This window comes from Mandrillus leucophaeus, unplaced genomic scaffold (genome assembly GCF_000951045.1).
Source record: "Mandrillus leucophaeus isolate KB7577 unplaced genomic scaffold, Mleu.le_1.0 Scaffold947, whole genome shotgun sequence".
Classification (NCBI taxonomy): Eukaryota; Metazoa; Chordata; class Mammalia; order Primates; family Cercopithecidae; genus Mandrillus; species Mandrillus leucophaeus.
In genome coordinates, this window is record NW_012110330.1 from 595,915 (window position 1) to 603,460 (window position 7,546).

Below are 7,546 nucleotides of genomic sequence, written 5' to 3' on the forward strand. Positions count from 1 at the left end.
AGTATGGAGGTTCCTCAAAAAACTAAAAATGTAACTTCCATATGATCCAACTATCCCACTTCTGAGAATATATCCAAAGGAATTAAAATGACTGTGTTGAGGGGTATCCTTTTAACATGAACTCCCATGTTTATTGTAGTATTATGTACAATAGCTAAGATGTGGACTCATTCTAAATGTCCATCAGTGGATAAACAGATAAAGAAAATGAGGTGTATACACACAGTGGAATACTAATCAGCCTTTAAAAAGAATGAAATTCTGTCATTTTGGACAACACAAATGACTCTAGAGGATACTATGCTAAGTGAAATAAGCCAGGCACCGAAAGATAAATACTGCATGATCTCATTTAGATGTGGAATATAAAAAAAGTTGAATTCCTAGAAGAATAATGGTTCCCAGAGGCAGTGGGCAGAGGAGGTGTGAAGGAATGGGGAATTACTGGTCCGAGGGTACAAAGTTTCAGCTAAATAAGAAGAATAAGTTTTGAGATCTACTGCACAGCAGGATGACTGTAATCAATAATAATATGTTGTATATTTCAAAATAACTAAGAGAGTAATTTCAAATATATCACCACAAAAATATCAAGGAAGTGAAGTGATGGATATGTTAATTAGCTTGATTTAATCACTGAATTGTAGACATATATCAAAACATCACATTGTACTACATAAATGTAATATAATTATGATTTGTTAATTAAGCATAATTTATATCTTTTTAAAAAGAAACATTGTAATGTGGGGGCAAGGAAAGTGAATAGCTCTGGAAAAGGAGGAAATGAGATTGCCTTCTGAGTTCCAAAATATTACAATACTTAGTGGATCAAAGATGAGGTATGCAAATTATCCCGAACGAACTAAATAATCAAACGAGGGTATGTACCTTATTAGAAAAATGAGATGGGTGGTGTGGACACATTGCAAAAGGAGAGTCACAGAAGTACACACCCTGACAGTGCCTATTCAAGTTCTGTCTAGGGACCCTGTCAGCCAGACGCAGTATCCAGGCAACCTCACAGAAGGAGCCTTACTGGAGATGGACATCATAGATTGTCATCAGAGTGTTGAATCTTAGCTCATCTCCTTTCCTCTAGCACCATGTTCCCTAGGCAGCCTTCTGTTGACAACTCCCCATACTGACTGTGTACAGGGAGGGAATGTCAGGGTGATGGAACAACAACTGGCCTATTTGATCAGAACACTCTGACCAAAGAAGGCTGCTTGTCCCCATCCCTTGGTGTTCCTTTATCCTGCCTTGTTTTTCCTCACGGTACTTTATCGCCTGATGTTACAGATCTGTTTGTTGTGTGTTGCTTACCCTCCCCCAACCTTGACTCTGACGATAATGTAAGCTTCAAGTTTTCCTGTTCACTGCTGTGTCCCACACCTAGAACACTGCCTGGCATTTAATTGAAGCTTGATAAATAATTGTAGGATGAATGGCTAATTTTATATGTCAGTTTGATGACATCTCTGACAAAATGAGGCAGCATTCCAGATTCTGATCAACTCTGGGACATCGATGAGTTAGAGTTTGAGCCTGTATTGTGAAAAGTGCTGAACTGACTAAGAAAAATGGCATCATGGGCAGACTTGTCTGGGTGGCCCATGGCTTCCCTCAAGCCACTCCCCTCTGTTTCCTTTGTGCTGTCTTCGTGTGCCTCCAGTCTCAAATACAAATTAATAACAGCAAAGGAATACAAATACAAATCACTGATGATATCAGCAATAATAATAACACTGAGGGCTTTCTATATGCCAGGCATAGTTTTGTTACTTCTCAAATTAGTTTAATCAAGTAAAATCCTGCCAACAAGACACCAGGAGTTTTGGCCCCAGGTTTGCCGTTAAACTGTGACCTTGAGGAAGTCTCTCCACCACTCCGAACCTCTGGTTTTTGTTTGTTGTTTGTTTGCTTTTTAGTTTTTAATTTGTGAAATAAAGCGTTGAACAAGATCCATAGATTCTAAACTTTTTTCTTTTAGCAACAGCACCCTATTTTCAAACAAGTTCTTCATCAGAACTCCCTACGTGAAAAGATAAAAGCACCCTATCTGTGGTTGAAGCTCCCTGGCCTTGCACCTGCTTCCCTGCGGCAATCCTTGAGACAGCTCCTCAGAAAGCCCAGGAAAACAGATTAAAAGCTCCCGGAGCCCCTCTCATGTTCTCCAAAGGCCAGACCAAGAATGAAGCAGAGTGTTGTTTCATGGCTCTACTCAGGGGGAAAGAAACCCTTTGTGATTGGAAACAAGATATCACTGGCTGGGGAACTTCCTCTCTGCTCCAACAGAACAGAAGAGTAGGTGAAGTGTAGGGATTCCCAAACTTTAGCTTAGAGTAGCATCACCCGGGGACCTTGATAAGCAGGTGGATTCACAGGCCACACTCTGGTTTCCCCCATCGTGACTCAGTGAGTCCGAATCAGCATTTTTGTTTGTTTTTTGAGACAGAATCTTGCACCGTCACCCAGGCTGGAGTGCAGTGGTGCGATCTCTGCTCACTGCAACCTCTGCCTCCTGGGTTTGAGTGATTCTCCTGCCTCAGCCTCGCGAGTAGCTGGGATTACGGGCACTTGCCACCATGCCCGGCTAATTTTTTGTATATTTAGTAGAGACAGGGTTTCACTATGTTGGCCAGGTTGCTCTTGAACTCCTGACCTCGTGATCTGCCCTCCTTGGCCTCCCAAAGTGCTGGGATTACAGGCGTGAGCCACCACGCCTGGCCTGAGTAAGCGTTTTAACTAGCTCTCAGCTTGATTGTGATGCAGGTGGTATGAAACCTACATTTTGAGAGCAATAAGCATCAGGGAGTCACAGGACATGCAATTGAGAACAGGAGCCTAGTCCATTTTAGGAAAGAAGGGCAGACATATTGTACTTAAGAGGTAAGTTGAGGGAAGGGTATGTGTGTGCATGAACCAATCTGAGATATGTGAAGCCTGAGAGACAAGGAATGGGTTGCCCTTGCAGTGTGGTTAAGGGGATCAGCCTGGCGTGTTCCATCTCTGCATATGTAACAGGCTGATCTGGGGAAAGGGCGGCTGGCATGGAAAACACCAAGCTGGGTTGTACCTCCCAACAGCAATGCTTGCAGTCTCTTTAGACTATGGGCTGATTGGTGCCGCCAGCTAACATTCTTGAATAAAACCTATTCACGTGTCTTATGTTAGAGACTTCCTGTGTATTCTCTTCAATAATCACAGACCCTGGCCAATTACCAAGGGGCCCCAGGTCTTCCTAATGCCAAAGCCCACTGTCTTTATGCTTAACCAACCTTCAGTAATAACCATGACTCACATTCATTGAGCCCTTACCATGAGCCAACTCCACACCGAATGCTTTCTGCCATTAGTTCATCTGATTTTCACAACCACCCTATAAAGCGGGTATTGTGAGTATCCCATCCTGCAGACAAAGGAACCCAAGTAGTTTGGTTCCAGAGGCATGTTCTTCCACACTGCCCACCCACCATCTCCTTCTAAATCTTTAGGGCAATTTGTTGACTGAAAAAGGTAAGGGCAACCTTGAACTCTTAAAGTTTAGCTGTTTCGGTATGATTCCTTTAGTAAGATTTTGCTTCTGCTCTAGGGTAACCATAACTTATCTTCCAAACTAGAGCACTTTCTGAGAGTGAAAGGGGGCACTATTAATAATTAGGGCAGGATAACAGGCTTACATGAGGACCTTCTTAAGAAACCTTAACGCACAGTTACGTCACCTGCTTCAAACTGTGTCCATTCTCTTGAAATGCCTGCCTTTCACGTAAACCTTCAGTTTTAGCAGATAACTTTGACTCCATTTCAGAGAAAATCAAAACCACTGTGCAGGCCTTCCCTTAACTGCTTGTCACATACAAACCTATCTGCATCTCTGCCCATTTTCTTCTCATTATAGCCGAGGCCCATCTTGTAATCCAAGGTCAGTTCCTTTCCCTGGGCTCTGAATCTCAGCTCCCTCCTGTCTTCTGGGTGTGTGTGGGGTGGTGTGGGGTCAGGGAGAGGCCTTGCTCCATTATCATCACCTTTTCCCCAAATCTTCAACCCCTCCCCCTACTGGTTCTGCTCGTCAGCATTTAAATATGTTCAAATCTCCACTGCCTGCCTCAGCCTTCCAAAGTACTGGGATTATAGGCGTGAGCCACTGCGCCCAGCCAAAGGTAAACTTCTTGAGTGCATAACTTATAAACTCAGCAGGTCTATACACCCCCGGTGAGCTGCCTGCAGTCCATCTTTGTAGCCTCATTTCCACGCTTAAAACGAAATCATTGGCAATAAAACTATCCCTGTACCCCATGTTTTCCCTTTGCCTCCCATCCTCTATTTCCCCTTGCCGTCAAAGGTAAATTTTCTTTTTTTTTGAGATGGAGTCTTGCTCTGTCACCCAGTCTGGGGTACAGTGACGCTATCTTGGCTCACTGCAACCTCTACCTCCTGGGTTCAAGCAATTCTCCTGCCTCAGCCTCCCAAGTACCTGGGATTACAGGCATGCGCCACCACGCTCGGCTAATTTTTGTATTCTTAGTAGAGACAGGGGTTTCACCATGTTGGCTGGGCTGGTCTCGAACTCTTGACCTCGTGATCTGTCCACCTCGGCCTCCCAAAGTGCTGGGATTATAGGCGTGAGCCACCGCGCCTGGCCAAAGTAAACTTCTTGAGTGCATAACTTATAAACTGAGCAGGTCTATACACCCCCAGTGAGCTGCCTGCAGTCCATCTTTGTAGCCTCATCTCCACTCTTCTCTGCTTCTCTTCTCCGCCCTGCCTGTGTGGGCTTCTCTCTGTGCTTCAGTGTGCCCAGCTGTGTCCCCCACCCCAAGGATCCTGCACAGGCTGCTCCCTCTGCGAGGAACACTCTTTTCTCCTCTGTTTCACAATGACTCCTTTGGGTGCACTTCAACAATTTGCAGACTCTTACAGTTCTCTCCATCCACCTTCATGGTTCAATTGAATAATCACCTTTTTAACACTGACACTTAAAAAAGAAAAAGAAAAGAAAGGAAAAAGAAACCATATATCAAGTGCACAGGCCAGCCTCAGAATAGAAGGATAGAAGACACATGCAGATCTCAACACGTGTTGCCTCGGGTGGGAGGTGATTTATTTGGAACTTACTTGTTAATGGCTCCTCCAGTACCATGGCTCTGCCCTGTGGGTCCCCAGCTTTCCAGATCCAAAGAGAAGCTGAGGAGAAAGTTTGAGCAAAGGTTTGGCCTTTTATTATGTTTTCTCCATTCTCTCCACCACAGCAGGACCAGCTTTTCACTGCAACCTCTTTCCCAAGGCTGTTACATCGGAATTGGGGTGAGTGTCTGATTTCTCATGGGCTTAATTGCTCCCAAAGATCCAGGAAGAAGAGAGAGTCTAAACATTGCTGGTGCAACTACTTTATTATATGTAATAATGTCATAATTTGGTCTTTCTCCAAAGCACACCCTTAGATAAAAACTTGGGTGGAGGAAGTCTTTCTGGGAGATAATCCAAGAAGAAAGAATGAGGAAAATGCGACAAGGAAGGGAGGAAAGCCAAAAAAAAAAAAAAAAAAAAGGTGTGTTAATAGTTGATTACTGTTGTGGACAACTGGGACCCAATCCCTCTGAGGAACCAGGAAGAACACGCCTCAGAATTGCTTGTGGAATAGGGCAGGGAGGCTGGAACATTTATCCACATTTACCCATCAACGTGGCACTCCCTTAGCTGGACCCACCAAACCTGCATAATTCCCAGTTGCTGGGTTGGGTGGCCTTCTACTGTCATATGGAAAGCCTGGAAGCAGCCAGGGGCGGTGACTCATGTCTGTAATCCCAGCACTTTGGGAGGCTGAGGCGAGTGGATCACGAGGTCAGGAGTTCAAGACCAGCCTGGCCAACATGGTGAAACTCCATCTCTACAAAAATATAAAAATTGGCCAGGCGTAGTGGCACGCACCTGTAATCCCAGCTACTCAGGAGGCTGAGGTGGAAGAATCGCTTGAACCCGGGAGGTGGAGGTTGCAGTGAACCGAGATGGTGCCACTGCACTGAAGCCTTGGCAACAGATCGACTCTGTCTCAAAAAAAAAAAAAAAAGATAATCAGAGAAAGCCTGGAAGCAGAAAAACAGACTGCCCAGATGCAAACTTCATGGGGCACTCCATCATGAAACTGTCCACACAGCAGTGTAGAAGTCAGGTGGGTAAACAGGTTGTGCTACAGGGAACCCTAAGTGTCTGCTACAAGCAAGATGTTAGAATGGATCTCTTCTTGCCTTAGTTATGCTGACAGTGTGATGGGTATCAGGAGATCAAAGGCAATGTGAGGGAGATCTGCCCTTGAGGAATATACAATGGGAGTCGAGAATTGGTATCACTGCCTTTGGAACCCCCTCATGTATGGATGGAGGGCTGAGAAAGGGAGATAGAGAAAGAGACTTCTTTGGAAAGAACTTTACTGTGAGTCCACACCTCTTCCCCAAGGTATACTGTGATGTTACCTCTGACCACAAGCCAAGTAAAGGAGACTTCAAGGGAAGGGCTTAGGGAGCTTTGGAATGCGGCCCTGCAGGTGAGAGTCAGAGGCCACAGGCACCTATGACAGGTCTGGGAGAGTTAAAACTGGTAATGCGCTCCCACGAGGGAGCCAGGAGTATGGTGCCATGTTGTAGATCCTAGGATCTGTCGGGCCAAGGAATGTTTGTGATGGGTAGCTAAGGGCCACCCATGAGACACAGCCTGCTTGATTGTCCTGGGTGCTATACGATAGGGGCATTTGGACAGGCCTCTGGGGAGGAGGAGATGAGATGTGTGGCCAGATGTCCAGGGGCTGAGGAAGGAGTTGCAAAGGACCACCCAGAATAGAGAGGCATTCACCCTGGTCAGGGGTAAGAGAGAGGGAACCAGCAAAAGTTAACCAGCAAAACTGCCCTTAACAGAAAATAGTTCATCTTTGAGGCCCACAGAGTGCAAAGCCACTCAGCGAGGTAAGAAGAGTTTTAACACCTCCCCACCTTCCCCATCCTCTTGGAGTGGGGAAACTTGAGTGGGGGGAGGATAGTTGAGGGGGAGCACTGGTGAGGAGAACAGACTGGGAGAGGCAAGCTGAGCATACTAGAGAGCAGAGACTGCTCCCTCCCCAGCTGCCGGCCTCTAGCCTGGAAGACCTAAGCCAGGATAAGGGAGATTATTTGATAATAAGGCAAGTTTGGAATTTTGCATATTACATGGGACAGGAAGTACTCATTTCTAAACCGAGACCAGTACTCATTTCTGGACTGAGACCTCAGCCAGCGTTCTCATCTGAGGCAGAGAAGACTACCCCACCGAATAAGATTAAAAGAGCAATGAGAGAAAAAAAATTGAAGTTCTATTTGAATCACAATCCATGAGCAAGAATGAAAATTACACTTGGCCAGGCACTGTGGCTCACACCTATAATCGCAGCACTTTGGGTAGCTGAGGTGGGAGGATCCATCCCTTGAGGCCAGGAGACCAGCCCGGGCAACATAGCCACATCCCATCTCTACAAAAAAAAAAAAAAAAAAAAAAAAAAAAAAGGTGTGTTAATAGT